We start from the raw sequence: 25,365 nt of genomic DNA on the forward strand, positions 1-25,365 counted from the left end.
TGGAGAAACTGTCAGCAACTCGAAAGAGATATATGATTGTCATGTTAACCATTACAATTCATACTATATGGCTCGTATGTCTTGGACATAGTATTGTAGTTTTGTTGACCAACGTGTGTCTTTTCAAACACCTAAAGCTTCTTTCTAGTATTAGATAAAGTTAATAATTGTTTTTGTTTGTATGCAATTCAATAATAAATAAATAAATAATTTTGGAACAAGAACGATATTTTTTTTTCCAATATCCCTAATATATCTCTAATATATCCGATATCTCCCTTAACGATATACCGATACCGATATTTTGAACTTTGCGTAGAAGACAATAGTCCCTCGGTCATGTGACGTGCGGTCACATGACGTGCAATTTAGGACATTTCTTTTCCCCACTCGCTTCTCACTTTGACCAGTTTGATCTCACTATCACAAGCTCTTCTACTTTCAATGGCTTCAGCTATGTAAGCAGCCGCGATCTCCGGTGCCCTATTCGCCGCTCCTCTCCACACTAAGCCACGCGCCGTCGCCTTCAGAATAACCGCCTCTAAGTCCTCCAACCCGCCCATCATCGACATGCCGCCGTCATCGGCGCAGGCCCCGCCGGGTCATCCGTCGTCGAGGCCTTGGCCGCTGGCGGAGCCGAATGCTTCCTCTTCGAGCGAGCGCCATCGGAAGCCAAGCCCTGCGGCGGTGCCATCCCTATATGTATGCTCGACGAGTTCGATATCCCGGCCCGGTTCATCAACCACCACATTATCCGCATGAGGATCTTCTCGCCCTCCAACCTCGCAGTCGACTTCGGCAAGACCCTCAGTTCCAACGAGTTCATCACCCTGCAAAGCCGTGAGGTTCTCGACTCCTTCCTCCGTGACCGCATCCAGTCCCGTGGCGCGTTCCTCATCTCTGACCTCGTCACCATCCTTGAGATCCCCGCCTCGCCCCACGCACCCTATGTCGTCCACTACACCAAGGACAACGCGCGGGTCGGTGCTGGCGGCGCTAGCAGCCGCATCGCCAAGTCGATCAAGGCCGGAGGCTATGCCCGCGCCATCATTTTTCAGGAGAGGATCAAACTCCCAGACGACAAAATGGCCTATTACGAAGACGTCGCCAAAACGTATGTCAGAAATGACGTGTCGCCCGACTTTTACGCCTGGGTGTTCCCCAAATGCAATCATGGTAGTCGGCATTGGCACTGTGTGCTCCAAGCAGGACATCAAGGTCTTCCAGAGGGCCATCAGAGCCAGAGCCAGTGCCAAGACCAGCTACTGGAAGGTCATCAAGGTGGAGGCCCACCTGATTCCAGAGCACCCCCGCCCCACGCGCGTGTTGAAATGCTCCGGCGAGGGGATCTATTCTGCGGTGATATCGGGGAGAATATGTGGCGAGGTGATCATAAAGGCGTCAGACGGAGGGGAGACGATGATAAGTGAGGAGGATCTGAAGAGGGAGTACTTGAAAGAGTGGGATACCAAGTACATTTGATGCAGTTTCTGGGGGTTCAAGGAGTTGATATTTGAATTGATTTATATTTCTATTTATTAGGGTTGGGAAACTAAACTTAGAGTAATGTGAGATTCTAGAATGATGTATTAGCATTAAATGGGTGGTTGGACTAGTTCTTCAAATAGGAACCTCTATGTATGATGAATGTAGACTTGAATAATTATAATTTCTATTGAGAAATATAGAGCTTTGATCTTCTATCATTCTCCTTTCTTTAGTTGTGCCATGATGTTTTAGTTTTCATCCTCTACCGATTTGGTTCCCGCATCATTTGGTATTGGAGCTTATCTACGCTATTTGGGTTGCTTCCATAAATCATATGGCGAAAATCATTTGAAAGATGAGGAATCAAGAGATGAAGAACTTCATGCACTTCAAAGACAAGTTGAGAAACTTGCCTTGCTAATTGAACGCCAAGAAGCTCGGAGGTTACATGGTTGATCAAGAAGTGGGTATTCCTATCATAAAGCCAAGGGGGAGAGGCAATTGAGGAGTCAATGTCACCAATCTCATAAGGCCAAGAATCTTTGGTGGAAGATTGGGTCACCAAGGTTTAAAGAGTTGTTACAGTCCCGAAATTTGAATGATAAAAATTCAAATTCGAAGCTATGAAAATTTTAAAATAATCTCAAATATATTGAAATCATCTTATCATAACAGTGTATCGAAACTGAGTCCACAACATGACTCAGTCGACTTAAATAATACATAACCAGTTTATACCTTAGTATTATAACCAATGGAAATGTAAAATTCACTCAATCCTCACCACAAACAGAAGAAAGAAATCTTCAGAGTAAACCATCTGAATCTGCTAATCCCCTCCTGCAGAACTATCCCCTACACCATCGAATTGGTGCACCGGGATTGTAAACACAAACCCGGTAAGCTTTTCAGCCCATATGAGTAAACCTACAGTAAACATACATCGCATACAAAGGAAATATGTCAAATAACATTTAAAGACAAACGTACTCATGTGACACTGGGCAACCCATCTGTTACTCCTCATTTTAAAACATGGGTACTCAAGAGACTCAGGCAACCCATCTGTTACCCCTCATGCAGTACACCGACAGACACTGGGCAACCCATCTGGTTACCTAAAATCATGTAAAACATGGGTACTCATGAGACCCAGGTACTCATCTGTTACCCCTCATGCAGTACACCGACAGACACTGGGCAGCCCATCTGTACCCAATGTCACTAAAACAAATATGGGTACTCATGAGACTCATGCAACCCATCTGTTACCCCTCATGCAATACACCGACAGACAGACTAGAACTCTAACTGAATCGTAAATGACACCCGGCCAAGGCTCCGTTCCGATTACTGCCAACACGTCCGAAGACAGAAAAACACGTCCGAAGATAGAAAACGTTTTAACAAGACTCAATATTAAAACTACGACCAATAACAATCCACACATGTTATTGTACTACAACAAAACGACTCTGGCTCAAATAAAATAAATATAGTTGCCACAGTATAATTCATTTGGAAATAAGAACGTGACAGTATATAACAACCCATATATCTGTATTGTATTTACCATTTTATACACATACAAAACCCACTATATCATGTACATGTCCTAGTTTGATCTTTTAACAAAAAAAAACGTAACTATCAGTCACCGCTAAGGGTATACTCGTCATAGTTCACCACAAAAATCTAATTCTGAGCGTAAACACTTCAATTTAACAAAAACCAAAAAGCCTCAATTCTAAACCTAGGATTTCTTTTCTTCGATTCTCCTAGTACACAACGATTTCGGTTAAATCTTTTGGAGAGTTTGTAGTATGGAAGGAAACCTTCAAAATGAGACAAGAATCTCACAGATTGGTTGTCGGAGGAGGGAGATCCGACGAGTTGAAGTTCGGTGAAATATGCATTTTCGGGGGAGCGTTCGGGCTTCACCGCTCCCAAACGGTGGCGAGATGGCTGGTGGTGCTGCCACCAATCGATAGGGGACGCAACAACCTTTCAAACGTGACCGGTGCGCCGCTCTATGGTGGCCGGACGGCGGAGATCCGGCGGCCCAAAGTCGGCCACTCGGGGAGAGAATTTCTGGATTTGATTTCGGAGTGAACAGTACTGATCTGAATTTCTGATTTTTCTCCCTATTTTTCTCTTTAATTCCCATATTTATACTATTTTTCAAAAATGTCCAAATACATTTTGATTCGTAACTTCTTCATACGAACTCTGATTTAGGCGTGCCGCGTGTCCACGAATTCATATTGACGAAATCTAGGACTTCCATGAATGAAGTTTTCTGAGATTCCTAACAGATAAAAAGTCAACTTTTGACCCGTCATGGTAATGTTTCCGTGTATAAATCGATCGAACACTTTCGTTTTCTCCCTCGTACTATATAATCATATCATCACCAATTTAAATATCTCTGAACAATAATTATAAATTTCTGGGATATTACATTCCACCCTCTTTAAAGAAATTTAATCCCAAAATTTAAACGCATTACTCAACTTAACTTATTCCCAAAACTTCGATTTACCTTCCCCAACAATTTTCCTCTTTATGATACCTCCACGAGGCGATCACAGCTCACTTTTCTTCTATTATAGTGTTATATAACTTCATCGTGTCTGGAATGAAGTTTAACAATGAGCATAATAACACAATTCAAACATCCATGATCAAATGCAAAACAAGATGTTCTGCAGAACAAGACCCTTAAGAAATAAGGCGAATCTAGAAACAGAGTTCACTATTCAACCAAATTCCAACAGGTCATAACTACATTTACTTATATAACACACATTGAGTATAGGCACATAGCATACAATAAGTATCTGAACCTGCTAGATGATGAAGTTGGTATAATAAATTCACAACCTTGCTCCCGTAGAGTCCAGCGTACCCTCGATGTCAACTTCTCTTCCTGCCCACTCCCACTACCCTACTATAGATGAGTTCTTCAACTAAATGGTCACATGGCGCCACTCTAATAGTCTTCTCTTAAGGGCAAGATAAGTTCAAATGAACATATTGCATGGTAGGGAATTTAGGAGACAAACTAGACATCGTTGTCTTGAATGTTACCAACTTTTGAAAAAGTTCAACGAATCTTACATGTGACTTCTCTTCTCTGACAGATCTCACTACGCTATTGAAGAATGAGGTTTCGAGGTTAAGTGGTCTCCCACATCAACACTACGTAATCTCTATTTACACTGTGTCGTTATCAAGTCTTAGAAACCGACATTTCCAAGTTTCTCGGACCATTATAGTATTCAACTACTCCATACCTCCAACTTCTTCCAAACATACCATTTGTCACATGTTCTAACATTAATAGCCACATGTGAGCCACCCAAGTTAGCATGCTTGTAATGGAACCCGACCATCGATAGATGATCCTCCCAAAATCTAATGATGTTCTCAGCATAGAGACGTCAACATACCCTTTTGTCTAATTCACCAATCCCTTGCGATTAATAGGCTATACTCACGTCATGAGCTAGCCCCTACCACTAAGCATGGTCGCAAAAACTCTCGACATCTAACATGAGTCAAAATCAATGATTAACACATGCCTACTACTTACATCACACACAGTGGTTTTCAAAGAAACATGCTTTATCCACGACAATACCTTCATGACTTCACCACAATGCATCGCTAGAATCACGAACCTATCATTCCTTCCAATCAACAAAACAATCTCCTTTCATGATCCTCTCATTATAAATCACAAAAGTTGTCATGCATGATGCCCACACAAACACCTTATTCGTAAAGACAACACGATAAGAATCCTAACTCAATGAGTCCACGACCACAACAAAACACCACCTTAGACTAAGAATTACTCTCAAACAGTTCACTAGAGAATTGACTAACACGCACACACAAGACAGTAGAGAACCTCTACCGCCACCACAAGAGAGATGCATCACGCACCCGCAACCTACCACCCTCACCAATTCTTATAGTTGGAAATCAATTACAACTACATGCTTCTATGAGTGGTATGCCACAATTTGTAGGACAAACAAATAAGATATTTATCTCCTGATAGTGGAACATGAAAATTAGGTGGACTTTCCAACACAATTCTTAACACGACCACAACTGAGATATACCCTACTCCCCTGCTTCATGCATGTCTCAAAGGCATGACACATGGCCCCACACAAACACCTTAGTGACATCATCTAATGTATTGGTTTCCTCACAGTTGCAGTACTAATAAGTTCAGTAACCACTTCAACAAAAATATGATGTTGTGTCCACCATCTCTTCCAGACTCACCCAAAATTATCGATGCACTACCACTCTAAACAATTGTTTCTTTACTTTCATCAAGAACCCCTAATGGCCACCTAATTATTTTGAGAAGCCAAATGCTCCTGCTCAATTGCCAAAGCATTTGGCCAAAATAACTGCTCTAGAAGTAGCAATTAAAGGATCACTCCCTTATTGTAAAATTTATCCTTTGTTGAACTTTTGAGTTAACATGTCCTTATCCAACAATAAACAACCTGATGCATGGAGAGAACTGCGCCTCCAAGTCTCCAACACTAAACACCACTTGTACTTGGAAGAAATATTCGGTCCTCAACCGCTCCTTTACCAAAGTTAGAAGGTGCTCGTCACGAAAAATTCGTTAAAACACCACTAAGCTAGGGTCATCTCATTCCTTACCTTCCATAGAATTACTTCACCGCCACTACGTCTCATTTGGATCAGTGGCATAGCCATGATCCAATTCCCAACACCAGACAAATGATTAATTTCATGACAGGTTAGCGTTCACAATTAAATACTCATCTAGCAAATAATTAAATCATAATGCCATAAATGAAATTTTCCCAACACCTTAGATTTCTTGGTTAGCCAAGAACAATGTGTAATATCAATTTTCTATGGCCCAACCAAATCAAATTGAAACACAACGGCGACATAATGTGAATCTCAACTCAATAATTGTATTACCACATTAAGGATGTATCACACACCCTACCACTCTATTACTAATAATGTTAGAATGCTTGTCACAAAAATGTTCGTTTAACCACCTCCAACCTATGGTCTTCACATCTCATACCTTGAAAATAATACTTCAACCTCATTACGCCTCAACTTGAATTAGTTGCATAACTAAAATCCAGTGGTTAGCATTGGAACACTCAATATCCCTCAATGCAGGATCAACGCTCTCCATGAAGACTTCTTGATAGGTCTTTACCTTGATGAAAATCTATCTACTCAAACCAGTTAGCATTCCTGTAAGTTCTTCACCCTGAGTTGATGGTAACCGGATCTCAGATCAATATTAGAGAATACCGTAGCCCCTCTAACCTGATCAAACAAGTCATCAATCCTAGGCAAATGATACCTTTTCTTGATGGTCACCTTATTCAATTCCCCATAGTCCACACACAACCGCATGGAACCATCATTCTTTTTCGCGAACAACACCAGCGCACCCCAAGGTGAGACAGTAGGTCTAATGAACCTTGGTCCAATAGCCCATCTATCTGCACTTTCAACTCTTTAAGCTCGTTCTGCCCCATCCTATAAGGCGCTTTCGACAGAGGTGTTGTACCAAGTACAACATCAATGCAGAAATCGACAACTCTCTGAGGAGGTAAACCCGGTATCTCCTGAAACCCCTCACTATACTCGGATACCACAACAATGTATGTGATAGCTACTTCCTGGTCCACATACTCCACATGTGCCAAGACTCCTACTCTCATGGCATTATCCGACTTGAGGCAACGATAACGAAAACTGGCTTCCCGGGACTATGGAAAAAAATTACCATGTCAAAGCAATCGATCAAGCATGTAGTGGCTTCAACTAATCAATTCCTAAGATCACATCATAGGTGTGGTCCAGAATCACTATCAAGGAAGCATAGAATTTTCTACCCTCAATCACAATAGGACAAGCCTTACATATGGTCGCAAGCTCGAGAGATACTCCAAGAGGTGAAGTGACACATAAAGAGCTTCTAAGAGCCGTACGGATCAACCCTAACATCTCGACTACCAAATTAGCAATAAAAGAGTGTAATGCTCCCGTATCAAACAATACTCTAGCAAGGTAGTCAAAAATAGATAAGATATTTTCCACTCATGTGTCCCGCTATTAACCAAGATATTTAGAGGGAAGATGAATTACCGAAGTATTATCACAACACTTCTATTTAGAGGACCAAACCTTCAGGTGTGGCTCCTAACACTCTTGCGTACCCAGTGGCATATCAATACCGAAGAGCATGTGATGGGAATCCGCTGCAGTCGAGCCATCGCTCCCTAGATGATATTGATAGATCACCAATTACGCAACCTACGTTCTGATACCAACTGTCACAGCCCCGAAATTCGAATGATAAAAATTCGAATTCGAAGCCATGACGAATCTAAAACAATCTCAAATATATTGAAATCATCTTATCATAACAGTGTATTGAAACTAAGTCCACAACATGACTCAGTCGACTTGAATAATACATAACGAGTTTATACCTCAATATTATAATCAATGGAAATGTAAAATTCACTCAATCCTTACCACAAATAGAAGAAATAAATCTTCAGAGTAAACCCTCCGAATCTGTTAATCTTCTCTTGCAGAACTATCCCCTACACCATCGAATTGGTGCACCGGGATTGTAAACACAAACCTGGTAAGCTTTTTAGCTCGTATGAGTAAACCAACAATAAACATACATTGCATACAAAGGAAAATATGTCAAATAAGATTTAAAGACAAACATACTCATGTGACACTGGGCAACCCATCTGTTACCCATCATTTTAAAACATGGGTAGTCATGAGACTCAAGCAACTCATCTGTTAGCCCTCACGCAGTACACCGACATGCACTGGGCAACCCATCTGTACCCAATGTCACTAAAAAAATATGGGTACTCATGAGACCCAGGCAACCCATCTGTTACCCCTCATGCAGTACACCGGCATACTAGAGCTCTAACTGAATCGTAAACGACACCGACTAAGGCTCGGTTCCGATTACTGCCAACAGTCAGAAGACAGAAAAACACGTTCGATGACAGAAAACGTTTTAACAAGACTCAATGCTAAAACCACGAACAATAACAATCCACACATGTTAGTGTACTACAACAAAGCGACTCTTGCTCAAATAAAAAAAATATAGTTGCCATAGTATAATTCATTTGGAAAGAAGAACGTGACAGTATATAGCAACCCATATATATGTATCGTATTTACCATTTTATACAGATACACAACCCACTATATCATATACATGTCCTAGTTCGATCTCTTAACAAAAAAAACTTAACTCTGAGTCACCGCCAATGGTAAACTCGTCATAGTGAGATTTACTCACATTCACCATAGTCCAGAATAACTAAAACCTTTTCAAAATCATTTATTAAAATAGCGTTTCACTTACCCATGAACCGTAGACGATCAAGTTCACGAATTTAAACCAAAATATATTTTTTTAAATAATTTTTATAACTAGTGATGCAACGACTATGGTAAGAACTCAAACTAAATTCAATAATTATAATACTACTTCGATCATGATGATCATTGTGAAGTTTACTCACCTTATTTCCCGCGTGCAACTTCCACGACACCGAAAGTGATTCCCTCACTCGTTTCGTCGGTCACCAAATAGCATGATAAAATTCTTAGAAAATGATACGTAAAATATCAGGTGACGATTTTCAGTAGAGCTAAACGTTGTTCATAAAACACTGTTCATGTACTGTTTACTAAACAATGTTCATGTTACTGTTTACTAAACACTGATTGGTTTACTGTTTTACTGAACACTGTTCACAATTACTATTCATGAACACTGTTTTCTGATTTTTCTGAACAGTACCGATGTAATAACCTTAATTTTCAAACAATATTTGAGTTTGATTTAAATTCTATAAAATTGTGAAATTTAATTAGAATGAGTGTGATAGGTTGCAATGTTATGAAACGAGAAACAGAAACGTTCTCGCAACGTTTATTTAGAAAAACGTGACGTTACCGCAACGTATATATATGTCGACTTTTACTCCGTTGCTCGGTTGTGAAAACTTTCTTCACGAAAGTTGTAGAGCTCGTCGGTACGAGTTCGTGAGTATGTGACGCGTTTGAATCGGACGTCTTACGTAAAAGTTATTAACGACGGAAGTTAGTTTCCGATTTTAGAGGGGGTATAAAAGGAAACTTTGTGAAGTAGGGTTTTCATTTTCAGAAACCCACTTCCTTCATTCACCCCGCGCCTCTTTCTTTCCCTCTCACCCGATTCTCCCTCTCCCCTCTCGGCTTCACCACCGATCTCCCATCTCAGGGAGACGTGATCCTCACCGCCGGCCTAGGAGGCACCGCACCACCCCCCGCAGGCAACCCCAAGGAGGACGCGCCCTCTCGCGCCGCGTCGGAGCTCCACCAACGTCTCCAAGTTGCTGCGTTTCCTCTACCGTGTCAAAGCCAAACTCCGGTGGTCTCCAAGCTTGATTGAGGTGAGGGTTAGCATGATTAGGTTGTTGTGATGCTTGTTTGTCGAATTGTGGTTGTTTGGTTGCGATTTGGAAGATATTGGAGGAGGAAGGTTTTGGAGGAGATACCGCCGCCTTAGGCGGCGCGTGTGAACGCATGGTGGTGCCTAGGCACGGTGTGATGCCGTGGGAAGGAAGAGGGGAGGAAGGAGAAGAGAATGGGCTCGGCGGTGGCGTGATACGCACCGTGATTGGTGTCGGCGCGTGAGCGCCACGCGCGGCCTGCCGGAGGTGGCGCGTGCACCCCACGCGCCGCCACGTGCGGCGGCGTGAACAGTGTTTCCGAAAAGGGTAATTTTGTAATTTATTTTTACGTAAAGTAAATGTAAATTTTATTTACGTACGGTAAATGTAAATGTAAATTACTTTTAGTAAATGTAAAAAGTAATTTTGGAAGGGTAATTCGGTAATTATTATTTACTGAGACAGTACGTATATTTGAATAGTATTTATACGTACAGAAATATGTAAACAGTATGTACTCGTACAGAAATACGTATTGGATGTGTATTTATACATTAATACATAAATAATAAATACGTGAATAGTAAAACAGTGAATAGTACTCAGTGAACAGTAAAAGTGAACAGTATATATATATTGTATAAATGGTAATAAGTACATATATATATATATATATTTTGCTATATTATATACTGTTATGAATTCATCTGAAATAGGTCATTTCGATGACGAGCATGAGATTTTAATATGGAGTTTGTTAAACGTTTTGTCTTCGGACGTGTTTATAAATTATGACATGTATAAGATACAGTGGATTATATATATATATTGTATAAATGGTAAATAAATACATATATATATAGTTTGCTATATAATATACTATTAGGATTTTATTGTGACGATGTCATTTTGATGATAAGATTTTATCGAGCATGTGATTTTGATTTGTACAATATGACATGAGATTATTGTACGTGATTTTAACATGGAGATTGTTAAAATGTGATTTGTCTTCGGACTTTATTTTTGGTACAATTTGATGTGAGATTATTGTACGTGTTGGTAAGTCGGAACCGAGCCTTTGGCCGGGCGAAAGTTACGATACAGTTAGAGCTCTAGTCTGTCTGCCGGACATCGGGTAGCGAGGAGGTTGCCCGATGTTGGACATAGGGTAGCGAGGAGGTTGCCCTATGTCGGGCGTAGGGTAGCGAGGAGGTTGCCCTATGCCGGGCGTTGGGTAGCGAGGAGGTTGCCCAACGTCGGCGGTGTACTGTATGCGGGGTAACAGAGGAGTACCAACGCTCATTAGTACTCGTAGTATAAATGCATTTGGGCAAACAGAGGGATTGCCCAATTTCTCATGAGTACTTTCATTTTCATATTTTCGGGACAACCAGATGGGCCGTCCATTGACTCATGAGTGCATTTATATTTTGTTGATTTGTGGATTGACATATATATTGATATGCGAGTTATATTTGTTTTATTTTACTCATACAAGCTGTAAAGCTTACCGGGTTTGTGTTTACAATCCCAGTGCACCAATCCGATGGTGTAGGGGATACTACTGCAGGTGTCGATTAGTGGGAATCTGAGGACAACTCTGGGGACTCGAAGCCGTTCATTATCCAGCTTGTGGTGAGGTTTCTATTGTGGATTTGTGTGAGAACATGTGAGGATTTGTTTATGGTTTTATGAGAAATTGTGAGGTTTGTTACACTTCCATTTTTATGTAATATGGATTATATATTTGGTTGTAATAATTGGTTTGTCTGAGTTGTATTGAGAACTCAGTAATGATCCGCTGTGACATTTTAAATGATTTCGATTTCATTGAGATTGTTTTTGGTGTTTAACGACTTTAAAATTTTGAGTTTTAAACTCGAAATTTTGGGGTCGTTACAACCGATCCGAAGTTCTAATTTTTCTCCCTTTTTTTCTCTTTAATTCCCATATTTATACTATTTTCCAAAAATGTCCATATACATTTTGATTCGTAACTTCTTCATACGAACTCCGATTTAGGCGTGTCGCATGTCCACGAATTCATATTGATGAACTCTACGACTTCCATGAATGGAGTTTTCTGAGACTCCTAACGGATAAAAAGTTAACTCTTGACCCGTCATGGTAATGTTTCCGTGTATAAATCGATCGAGCACTTTCGTTTTCTCCCGGGATATTACAAGAGTGGCTTGAAGTTGCAAGATATTGTACAAAGAAAACCGAGTTTGAGATTGTTAAAGAGCTTGATCTAAATATCAATGAAAATAATGAAAATCATTGGGATTCAAATGGGAATGTATGCTTCGTTTTCTTTTGAGTTAGAAATTGAGGATAAAGATGATGTTAAAGTTGATTGGAATTCTCCACCCATCTATGATGAATATCTTGATGTTGAAGTTTTTGACGTAACCAATGAGATTGTTGGTGAAGCTCTTCATGACAATAATTTCGATTATTCATGCCAAAATGGAAAGCAAGAGTTCGAATTTTCAAAAGAAGTTATACTATTCTCCGAGATGTCTACACCAAGTGATTTGGGTGTGAAAATTTTGTCAAATGAACAAGGTATGAATCATAATGCATGTTTGGTTTATGGAAGTAAAATTGGATTTTCACAAGCATTACCATGCTCCATTATGTTTGAATTTCAATATCATGATCCATTTTGGGATGATTTTATACAAGCTTCAATCAATAACAAGTCAAGTGCAAAGAAGAGATTATATGACATTTTGGAGCTTGATTTATTCTCGAAATATATAAGTGTAACACAAAAGTTTCATGAAAGGTTTGAGTTATTTGCCTCTTATAGCAAGATGTTACTTGTCAACATGACAAAGGAAACAAAGAGAAGCAAGAAGTTAGGATAGCGGGATTACGAGCTTTTGGATGAATCTGACTTCAATCATGCGAACTCGTGGACGAGTTCTTTCTCACTCGGAGAGATTGATACAGTGTAAGGGGGGTTAACTTCAATTAATATTTGGAGATTCAACGAGTTGATATTTAATTTAGTATTTGATTTATATTTCTATTTATTAGGGTTGGGAAACTAAATTTTGAGTAACGTGAGATTCTAGAACGATGTATTAGCATTAAGTGGGTGGTTGGACTAGTTCTTTAAATAGGAACCTCTATGTATGATGAATGTAGACTTGAATAATTATAATTTCTATTGAGAAATATATAGTTTTGCTCTTCTATCATTCTCATTTCTTTAGTTGTGCCATGATGTTTTAGTTTTCATCCTCTACTGATTTGGTTCCTGCATCAACATTACTACGTTTAGGTTCTTGGACTTGTTGCAGAAGGTGTTTTACGACAGCGATGGGGCGAGGGAGGCTTTGGTGGAGGTCTGTGGGGATGAGTATGTGCAGAGGATGACGTTCGAGAGTTACTTGTACAAGAATAGGTGGGATGATGCTAAGATGGTTTTGAATACGGTTGGGAGTTTGATGAGGTGTAAGGTTTTGGGGAGGAAGATGGAGGCTTTGAAGATTTGATTGATTGCCTCGCCGCAAGTTCTCTGGTTTTGGTTTGGATGAATTGTGGTTAGGGGGCAGCACTTCAACTGTGTTGTAGTCTAGCAGTTTGATTTCTTTTTCTCCAGGGTGTTGCTTAGGTGAAGAACAAGGCATGTTCAACTTGGTGGGGGGCTTCTATGCAGGTTCTTTCATGTACCAAGTGTTTTTCCTTCTGAACAATTTACGTTTCTATGTGTATTAATAATGTATGAGCATGCAAGCAGGTTTCCTATTGCCCAAAGAGATACACTTGAATTACAATCTTCTCCATCTCGAATTATCAAATTGTTTGGTGTTAGTTTATCACCTTAATATAGTTAGGAGCGGTTGCTCATGAAATTATTTTCTGTGATCACCATAAGCTTTATCTCGTACGTTAGCTGTACATATTTGTGTCAGCAACTTGATGCCTGTATACTGGTTATTGATAGGATAAAGACTATATAATTAAGTTTCCTGGAAATTTGTAACTTGTTTTAGATATGAAATTCTAATTCATTGCTCATGTGATTTCTATTTAAGAATTGACAAAACTCTGATATGCAGCATCATATATTACACCTGTTCTATCATATGAAATTTCTAATTCATTGCTCCTGTAATTTCTATGATTCTATATAAGAATTTGAAAATCTCCAAAATGCAGCATCATATATTACACTTGTGTAGTTGTATTCTTATGTACTTCAGTCTTACTAGACTTTGTACCTTGTAACACACACACTATATCATATTTGTACTTTTGTTCGGTGGTTGATAGGGAACTACAAGGCTTTTGCATTCTTTCGCCAGACTCACGTAACTGAAGAGCTGAGCAGAAAGGTCCAAGTATATCCTTGTCACGTAGGATAACAGTGGGGAATGTGGTCTATTAAGCTTTGTCTCTGAATCATCAGCGTGGCTTTGTAGCTGATTTTAAGCTATACTACTTTGGTGGATGGTGCACTACACATTCGTAATCCAAATTTTAATGTGGTAAAAATCGTGAAGGTAATGATTATTGGAGATGCACTGCAAGTAAAGACTCGACACATTGAAATGAAGTTCATAAATGGGGTTTGAGGAAATCTGAGAGAGAGAGAGAGAGAGAGAAAGAGAGAGAGAGAGAGAGAGAGAGAGAGAGAGAAGGAAATCTCAGATTACCACTGGAACAGGAGGAGTGGTGGTGAGCAGGGGAAGGAAGTACGTATGGATTGCTTGATGAACTGTATGGTCCTCAACAGGATTGATGCTCAAATCGGACAGAAATGTTCATTTATATGAAGAGCTCCCACCTTTCAACAGAAAGTTTGGATTGAGAAGCATTTCTTCTGTGAAAAGATGGTTACATAATGAAGAGAACTCATTAGGATGGCCATGACAGAAGAGTATGTTGTTGAACTCGAGTTAAGGTGAAATGGCTTCTTATCTGGAACAGATCACTTACCTTCCAAGCACTAATTCAGAGGTGTCCTCATAAGCTGATACTTATCAGAACTGAAAACTGCGGCCTAATCAATTCCAGTTGTTAATGGAGAAGGATTCATTTGTCTGTTACCATTGAGGTTGGTCTACTGTACAATTTTTCAGCTCATGGCAGCTTTAAGCACTTGGTAGTAGAAAAGGGTAAGGGATACATACTTGCAGTTGCAGTTATCATCGGTCTTTATTGTCACCGTGTTCTTGTATCAGTTGTATGTTCATGTGAATTGCTGGAGTTGTGTATGGGATGTGATCAATCATGTGAGATGCCAGATACCAGACTTTGAAAAGTAGTTTGCCAACTTCTAAATGACATCAAAAAGAGAATGATTGAATTCGGTTTTTATTGTTGAAAAGAAGTTCAACATTAATCTTCGACTCTAATTGTGCAGCGCAGACAAGAGGTTGGACTATATTCCAGATATGCACCTACCTATTTATTTGATTGCCTGTAACTTTTGGAGGTCTGGAGAGGCTGCAATGAAGTGGGAGACTTACCCTTTCGCATTTCAATATTCATCTCCTTAGGTAACTAATCTTTTCTCTGGGGAAACTTCTGTTATTTTCATTTTTTCCCTCTGGACAACTATCTAATGCAATATATAATGACTGCAATATAAAACCAACATTTATACAACGACAGTGCATCATAAAACCAACATTGGGAGATATGCCCTTAATATTCTTTCTTTCGTTCTTTTCTTTTTTTTGGCTTCAACCCTGACAATATGATGTTGGGGATATCAAACTTTTGAAGTTTAGTAGATTATATCGTGTTCACTTTGGAGTTTGAACTAGGGAATGTGCATAGCCTCAGCACATGAAAACAGCGAACCCCTAACATTCAAACTAGATGCATCATCTAAAACACTTGAGCAGTGAAAAAAATTGAAGGTGCTTACTCCTTTGTGCCACTCGAGTGGGATATATATGACACGGAAACAGTCAAACTTGAGCAGTAAAAAATTCGTGGATGCTCATAGGACGACAAATGGGAAGCGGGTTGCTCGACCAAGCTGAATCAGCTAACAATGAGTTTACTGCCTTTATATGACTTGCTTCCTCGTCACACGCCATATCTTTAGAAAGGCATCCAATTTCTGCTCCATACATACCAAGCCCACAGCAAGCACTGTTTACATCCTCAAATCCTGCATTTCATATTTGCATCTCAAATCCCTTGAGACTGAAACTAAAATTGTCAAAAATAGAAGGGAAGTGTTTGTGTTTGTGTACCATATTGTTGTGGGTTGTTTATGATCTTTGTAAGCCCTTGGTAAACATCACAAAACACAATTGTGCGTCAGGCAACTCTGTATGAAGCTCGGATATCTGCTCACGCAGCTCTCTGTTGTACTCCAAGACCTGCACATTGATCTCCTTTACACATCCCCTTGGAACATCATCCTCATCATCATCGGAATGGACTGTTGAATTGGTTTGGTTCAATAACACCCGCAGAGTGCATCCCAAAGGCGTATTCCCATGCATATGATCCTCCTCACATTCATTTCATACAGGTTCCGTATAACATGTATCATCTGCTCTGCTAAAATGTGTGCAAATTCTTGACCAGTACTGTTCTGTTTTGCAGTACTCGAGGCATTGAGTAGGAAGTGCTCTATGAAGTCATCTTTTCCAAAGGAGAGGTAGAAGATGGAAGATTTGATGAAACTAAGATCTTTGTCCTCACTAAGCTGGAGTTGTAAGAGTTGCACAGAATCAAAAACTTGGCGGAGCGGCTGGTTCGCTGACTGATAACTCTGGCTGCCGCGGTTCATGATTGTTGCGTGCACTGAACCGAAGTTAAGGCCTCTTTGTGTATTCCATTAATGGATCCATTTTGACTGTGGAATGGTAAGATGTTTTGCATGCCCATCTTCTCAGCTGTGCATATATATAACATGTCATTCTGCAATGATGACATCAAAGCAAGGAGATGAGGAAGTGATGGTTGCCAGGAAGATGGGGAATAAGAATTGAGCCGTCGGAACCATTACATGAATACAAGGACAGGTAACTGTGAATAAGAGGGTAAAACAATGTGTTGTCTCCGCAATCAACAGAGGAATCCCCCATATGTAGAATGCCGAGATATTTCTACAAATTTTGGAATCTGCAAACCTCTTTCAATTCTGCATTAGGTAAAACCGTAAAACCGTAAAACCCCATGATCATTAGAGGTAGATGATGAACAAGAAAAAACACTTTAGTTTTGGAAAAGAGGGTTTCTGTCATTTTTCTCTTCATCTTACTCTGCATTCTGTCGTGTGCGTTTCAAACTTGCATAGTCTGTGTGAGTGTGTTACTATGAGTTAGGCAATAAGCATAATAATTAATAAGTATGATTGATAATTCATCCAAAGTTCCAAACTAGTGTAATGCTTGATCATTACACCTGCTGAGATTTATTTCAGTGCTAAAGAAACTAAACAATTTGAATGTTTGCAAGTGGCAAGTGACAACATTGTTATTGACTATTAATTATTGAAGGCTTAATGGTGAAACTCCTATGGTGTAGGATTTTGTTGTTTCATTGTTTTCTTGATTTTGTCATATGAGATTTCGAATGGTGGTCTACAATTGCCGGAATCACTTAGGGTTTTAGAAAAAAAAAAAATTGGTGCCGTTCGACAATGCGTCCTTCGGTGATACTGTCGGATGGGAGTTATGGCAGGTCGATTGGTGGCCTTGTGTTGGATTGTTGGGGGTGGATCGACAAGGGGTGGTGCTTTGTAGTTGCATTCGGAGAGGATTTGTGTTGCAGAGTTTGCTTCCGGCAGCGATGTCATGGCTTTGTCTTGAGTCTCTGGTCGGGGCTTGGATGGGGAGTGCGGTGGCAGCGGAGTCCGTCGTGGCGGATCCTCTAGGTGTTTTTACTTTTGGATCTAGATTGGGTCATGGCGGCTTGGCTGGGTTGAATGATGACGGTGGTGCTGCTCCGCTACAACCACGGACAATGGCTCTCTAGCTGTAACGACCCCAAAATTTCAAGCATGAAAACTCAAAATTTCAAAGTCGAGAAACACCTAAACAATCTCAATGAATAGAAATCGTTTTAAATGCCACAGCGGATCATCTATGAGTTTAAAATACAACTCAGTCAAACTAATTATTACAAACCAAATTTATAATTCAATATTACATAAAAATGGAAATGTAATAATCCTCACAATCTCTCACAAAACCCACAAATAAATCCTCATAAGTTCTCACACAAATCCACAATAAAAACCTCACCACAAGCAGGATAATGAATGACTTCGAGTCCCCAGAGTTGTCATTCGATTCCCACTAATCGACACCTGCAGTAGTATCCCCTACACCATCGAATTGGTGCACCGGGATTGTAAACACAAACCCGGTAAGTTTTACAGCTCGTATGAGTAAAATAAAACGAATATAACTCGCATATCAATATATACGACAATCCACAAATCAACAAATATAAATGCACTCATGAGTCAATGGACGGCCCATCTGGTTGTCCCAAAAATATGAAAATGAAAGTGCTCATGAGAAATTGGGCAACCCCTCCGTTTACCCAATTGCATTTATAATACGGGTACTAATGAGCGCTGGTACACCTCTGTTACCCCTCACGTAGTACACCGCCGACATTGGGCAACCTCCTCGCTACCTAACACCCGACATTGGGCAACCTCCTCGCTACCCAACGTCCGACATCGGGCAACCTCCTCGCTACCCGATGTCCAAAATATGACTACTCATGAGCCGATAACCCATTTGTTACCTCACATGCAGTACTCTGGCAGACAGACTAGAGCTCTAACTGTATCGTAACTTTCGCCCAGCCAAAGGCTAGGTTCCGACATGCCAAACACGTCCGAAGACTGGTCCGAAGACATAAACACGTACAATAATCTACTCATTATTTGAACAAATCGCATCAACATGCTCAATATATAATTCTCATCACCACTGTGATCATATTCTCAAACGAAATCCTAACAGTATATAATATAGCAAACTATATATATATGTACCTATTTACCATTTATATAATATATATATAATCCACCGTATTATATACATGTCATATTTCATAAACACGTCCGAAGACAAAACGTTTTTACAATTCTCAACATTAAAACCACGTACAATAATCTACTCATTATTTGTACAAATCGCATCAACATGCTCAATATATAATTCTCATCACCACTGTGATCATATTCACAACGAAATCCTAACAATATATAATATAGCAAACTATATATATATGTACCTATTTACCATTTATACATTATATATATAAACCACTATATTATATACATGTCATATTTCATCCTTTAATATTTTGCAAAATGTTGAATCTCCGCAAGGGTAGATTCATAAATAAGTGACATTTTACTCAACTTATCAACTCGAGCATAATTCCACGATTTCCGAAGATAATTCATTTCCTTGATTTATCAATCACTTTGAAAAGATAAGAAAAGAATTTAGAAACGTTTCGTAAACCTTTAAGTGCCGAAACAGTAATAATTTGTTACTGTTCAGCAATTTCTGGTTTTACGAATCAACTGTTCACTGAGTACTATTCACATATTTACTATTCATGTATTACTGTACAAGTACACATCCATTACGTATTCATATACGAGTACATACGGTTTACGTATTTCTGTACGTATAAATACTATTCAAATGTACATACTGTCTCAGTAAATAATAATTACTGAATTATCCTTCCCAAAATTACTTTTTACATTTATTGAATGTAATTTACATTTACGTTTACCGTACGTAAAATAAAATTTACATTTACCGTACGTAGATCACATTTTTACATTCACCGTAATAAAAATAAATTTACAAATTTTTGATTCGAAATCACTGTTCACGCGCCGCCGCACGTGGTGGCGCGTGGGGTGCACGCGCCACCTCCGGCAGGCGGCACGTGGCGCTCACACGTCACTCACTGTGGCAGCGCGTGGGGCACACGCGCCGACACCAACCACGGCGCGTATCACGCCACCGCCGTGCCCAATCTCCTCCTTTTTTCCCCCTCTTCCTCCCCACGGCCTCACGCCGCCCCTAGACCCCTCCACGTCCTCATACGCACCGCCTATGGCGGCGGTACCTCCCCACCATCTCCAACCTCCGATCTCCACCAAAACACCACAAATCAACACAAGAATTCAACAACTTCATCACAACAACCAACCTAGGCTATCCTCACCTCGATTCGTGCTCGAAAACCACCGGAGACGAGCTTTGATGCGGCGGAGGGAAACACAGCAACTTGGCGACGTTCGAGCGGCTTCACGACGGCGGGGCACAGGATGGCGAGCTGAAGCGTGGCTACGGAGTCCTTGCGACGACGTTGAGCCGGGCGGTGCACGTCACGGCGGCCCGGAGGGCGGCGGATCGAAGAAGAGAATTTTTGGAGGGAGAGAGAAGGAAAAATCGGGGAGAGAGAGAGCTGAGGGAGGCGGGTGAGAGGTGAGAGAGTGTGGTTTCCAGAAATGGAAACCCTAATCACAAAAATGCCCTTTTTATACTCGTTACCAAAATCGGAAACTAACTTCCGACGTTAATAACTTTCACGTCCAACGTCCGATTCGAACACGTGACGTGTCTACGAACTCGTATTGACGAGCTCTACAACTTCCGCGAAGGAAGTTTTCGCAACTGAGCGACGGAATAAAAGTCGATATATTCGTTCGGAAACGTAACGTTTTTCTAATTAAACGTTCCGAGAGAACGTTTTTCTAATTAAACGTTCCGAGAACGTTTCCGTTTCCGTTTCGTAAAGTCGCAAACAATCAAATTCATTTTAATTGAATTTCACAACTTAATAGAATTCAAATCAAACCAAATATTGTTTTGAAAAAAAAATAGGGTTATTACACTAGCAGAGGCTGGCATCGATGACGGGGGTCGACTCGGTGGTTGGAGGTAGGCGGCGTGCTGGCCGTACTCAGATCATCCTTTGGAGACTCCAATGGTGGGGGCCTAGCCTGGGCCAGTTTGGACCTGGGTCAGGGTCAACTAGGGTGGGCTTAGGTCTTTGGCCCAAGTCTGTTTTTCTGTTTTTTATTTTGTATTTTTTGGATAGGTTTGGAGTATCAATGGTTGTGTTGCGGGGTGTGCCATGGTTATGGTTTTGTTTCTAGGGACTAATAGTGTAACGACGATTAATTTTTGATGTCAATGTAATTGGGAGGTTGCCTATGCCTATATGCTGGTAGTTTTGGTATGTAATGTTGGAATGAGTAGTTTCTTTTTGAGATTGACGATAAGGAGGTACCAAGGCTTCTGGAATAGCTTTGGTTACAGTTGAACCCATTTTGTCCATTGCAATAGTTTGTTTTCTAGGTAGAGATGTGAGTGGGGACGTTAATCACTGAGTCATCTCATGGTTGTATTTTGGATTCTTTTAATAAAATTCTAGATATTCTTAAAAAAAACATATGAGATTTCATATTTTCCATAACAATCATTAATCTTGATGTAGGCAATTGAATAGATTCAGTTGAACAAAATCAAATCAATACTGGAGTCTGAACAATGACGCATCTACCGCCACCCAAGTCACCATGCCAATTTTCCAAAAACAAAAACAGAGAAATTATAAGTAGAACTAGAACCCGATGAAACAAAGAAGAGAGAAACTTCCAAGTAGAGAAACTTAAAACCAATAATAGCATAGAAGAAATTGACGTGTAGCAAGAGGCAGAATTTGAAATTTGAGAACAGTGGCTTCATTGAGATAGAAGCTCGATGAGAGTTGGATGTCTCCTCGAAGAGTTCTGGTATTGAATGATACTCATAGAGAGATTCAAAAAGAAAAAAAAATACAGCAGAAAAGTAGAAGGGAGTGAGAACTACAAATTGTGGAACCATGTCTTGAAGATTTTTCGACCTATGTTGGAGATTAGAATGAAGCCGAGGTCCAACACAGTGAAATTTGGCCTTACATGTTTATTATGAAGATCGATGGAGGTGAAGGTGTGATTTGTATATGGATGGATTCAACGATCATGTACGTCAAGTTATTTGTGCTCATCAGTTTCTTAGACTCTTAACCGTTGACCTCACTAGTCACTACAACTTGGCCTTTCCGAATACTAGCAGCGGAAAAGCAATTCGTGGAGATGAGTCAACGAGGTGAGCCTATGGGAACATTTAAGTGATATATAACCTTATATGAGATCATTCTTTAATTTTCTTTTCCAGAAAGAGCCTTCAAGGTCCTTTCTTGATTTTTATGTGAGCTTTACTAAGAATCATTAAACATCAAAAGAAACCAAGTCTATTAACGTAGCTCACAATTATCTACCTGACAAAGTAGATATTGTTAGCTCCGTAATAGAACCAATCGGATCCATATTGTTATCGACTACATTATCTATAGGCATTTGTTGTGGGCATAAAAAGGGCTTGGTTGGCATTTGTAAGGACTCAACATTTCCTTCCAACATCTCTGTAACTTTTTTCATTGAAGGACGATCGTCTGGCTTTAGTTGAATGCACCATAAGGCAGTTATAAACATCTTCTTTATTATGTGTTTTTCCCCCTCCGGAACCATCTCCAAGTCATTTCCTGCATTATACTGATCAAATTCTTAGTAAATTTGGCTTGAACGAGTGGCAACTGCATTCAAATTCTTCCTTCTGCTTGCCGTTTCCATTAACAGCATTCCGAAACTATACACATCAGCTTTGTATGATACACCTCCTAAATTTTTGTAGAACAACTCCGGAGCTATGTACCCCATTGTACCCCTTGCTGCTGTTAAAGTGACAATGCTAGTCTCTATTGGATATAATTTTGCAAGCCCAAAATCAGAAACTTTGGGGATGAAATTCTCATCAAGTAGAATGTTATGAGGCTTGATGTCAAAATGCAGAATTTGCATGTCACTGGTGTAGATATTCTATCCCTTTAGCCACTCCAAGACAAATGTCAAACAGTTTATCACAATCCGTGGGGATAACAGTTTCATCATTGGAATAGATGTATTTTTCCAAAGAACCATTTTGCATGAATCATATACCAGAGCACACTTTGATCCCTCAACACAATAGCTAATAAGTTGCACCACATTAACATGATGAATCCTCCCGATTGTAGCCACTTCGTAACTTTGCTTTAAACACAGTGCCATAACCTCCTTCACCCAACTTGTTCTTGAAGCCACGAGTCATCTTCTTAATATCTGAATAAGAGTATCTTTTGGAATGAAGTTGTTGTCGCTCCTTAATATCGACAAATGCCTTCCACGCCATTTATAGATCCAAATCCCAACACCCAATATAAATCTTGCTAGAAAGAATAGTCCTGCAGAAGAACATGTATACCATGAAGTCCAATAACTTCCTCTAGCTTGTTGAAACAATAGCACCTAAACAGTAACACTTCTACGCATTATCAAAGTAACATTGAAAGAGGGGAAAGTGGTCCATACCGAAAATGGTGCTTATCAGCACGCGGTATTCCACCAAGAAATCCAAAAAGAATTATCAGCTTCAGTTATACATGGTCTAACAGAGAACGTAAATTTCGAAAAATAAATTCAAGTGGTGAAAAGTGAAAACTAGATTATTTAAAACACCGCTCGACAAAATTTGAAGAAAGAAATTGTAACCCTACAAGTAATGAAATGGTTTACATCGTCAAGAGACTAATGAAGAGGATACACATAAATAGTACACACACAAGTACGTATGTACGTACCTTGAAATCTCCATCGCATATGAGCAAAGAAACCTATAGAAGTTTCAACAAAAGGAAATATGACATTAGCATTCGCACTCATATATATTAGCGCTAATATTAGAGTAAAAGTATTGTGAATGCTTAATATATATTTGTGGGACGTGCGAGCGTCACACAATTAACCCTGTAAATATTATCGTTATTAAGTAGGGATCGTTCAGTCCGGGGAATTGAAGGGAACTCTAAACTTTTACTGTTAACAAATAATGGGGGGTTTGAAATTGATTATTAACTACTAAAATAAAACCTAAATTACTATTTACACGATCAACTTCTCTTTACCAAATTAAACCAAATTCACCAATACACCACATAATTACAAGTTTGGTTCTATCATGCATTCTAATTCATCTGATTACATACTTTTAGACACCAATACAATTAGAGCCTTAGGGGAACATCTAATCATACAAGATTTCTATTGACGTTTAGGTTGACTTAGGGCCTCACCTAAATTGCACGCAATCCAGTTTAACAACACTTAGGGTAGAAATCAAACAAAATTATATTTAAGCACCAAATATTTGTTGAAGACATGCTTTACGGTGGCGTCACTTACTATGGGCTACATGTAAATTTCTAGAATTTCCCACTTTAATTAACACAAACCGAACCTACTTAGGGCATGATTCGATTTGTGTCAATATGGATGATGAAGATAGCACTCACTGTGGCAGCGCATGAAGCCCATGCGCCGACCCTAAGACCAGCGCGTAGCGCGCCACCGCCGCCTTATTCCTCCTCCTTTCTCCCCCCCCCTTCCTCCCCACGGCCTCACGCCGTGCCTAGCCACCTCCACGCATCCACACGCGCCGCCTAAGGCGGCGGTAACCCCTCCTCCGATCTTTTCTAAACCTCAACCAATCCATCCAAAAACAACCCAAATTCATACAACAACCATCACACCATCCAATTAGATAGAAACCTCACCTATTCCCGTCCTTAGAAGTGCCGGAGCTCGTCGGAGAGCTTGAACAAGTTGAGCTGGGTTCGGTGAGGTGCGGCGAAGCTTCACGGCGGCTAGATGGCTCGCATCTTGCTCGGAGGAGGCTGGAGTCGAGCCTGCGAGGGCGCTGGTGCCGGGGGTGAGGAACACGTCCCTCGGAGGAGGGAGATCGGCGCCGAAGGGAGAGAGGGCTCGGGGAGGGAGAGAGAGAGAGAGAGAAGAGAGAGAGAGAGAGAGAAAAGGAGGCGCGGGTTTGAGGAGAGAAGAGGGTTTCCGAAAATGGAAACCCTACTTCTGATAAGTTTCCTTTTATACCCCTTTCTAAATCGGAAACTAACTTCCGTTGTTAATAACCTTCCCGTACGACGTTCAATTAGAATGCGTGACGTATCCATGAACTCGTATCGACGAGTTCTACAACTTTTGTGAATGATGTTTTTGCAAACGAGCGACAAAATAAAAGTCGATATTCACGTCGCGGAAACGTAAAGTTTTTCTAAATAAACCTTCCGATAATGTTTCCGTTTTCAATTTACATCGTCGCAAGGCAACAAAATGTCGTTTAATGAGGTTTGAAAACTTTATATATTTAAATCAACTCAATAAATAGTTCCGAAAAATCGGGTTATTACAAAAAAAGTCCCACAGGGCGTGCCAATTTGTAGAACGAGA

General features: G+C 40.1%; 3 pseudogenes; 1 reads left to right on the forward strand and 2 right to left on the reverse strand.

The window, feature by feature from the left end:
* The first annotated feature begins 444 nt into the window (after positions 1-444).
* LOC126802149 (geranylgeranyl diphosphate reductase, chloroplastic-like) lies at positions 445-13,752 on the forward strand (annotated as a pseudogene).
* A 2,191-nt stretch (positions 13,753-15,943) lies between these two features.
* LOC126803473 (GDSL esterase/lipase At1g71250-like) lies at positions 15,944-17,077 on the reverse strand (annotated as a pseudogene).
* A 5,222-nt stretch (positions 17,078-22,299) lies between these two features.
* Positions 22,300-23,176, reverse strand: LOC126803474 (rust resistance kinase Lr10-like; annotated as a pseudogene).
* Positions 23,177-25,365: the final 2,189 nt, after the last annotated feature.

Source organism: Argentina anserina, chromosome 7 (genome assembly GCF_933775445.1).
Source record: "Argentina anserina chromosome 7, drPotAnse1.1, whole genome shotgun sequence".
Classification (NCBI taxonomy): domain Eukaryota; kingdom Viridiplantae; phylum Streptophyta; class Magnoliopsida; order Rosales; family Rosaceae; genus Argentina; species Argentina anserina.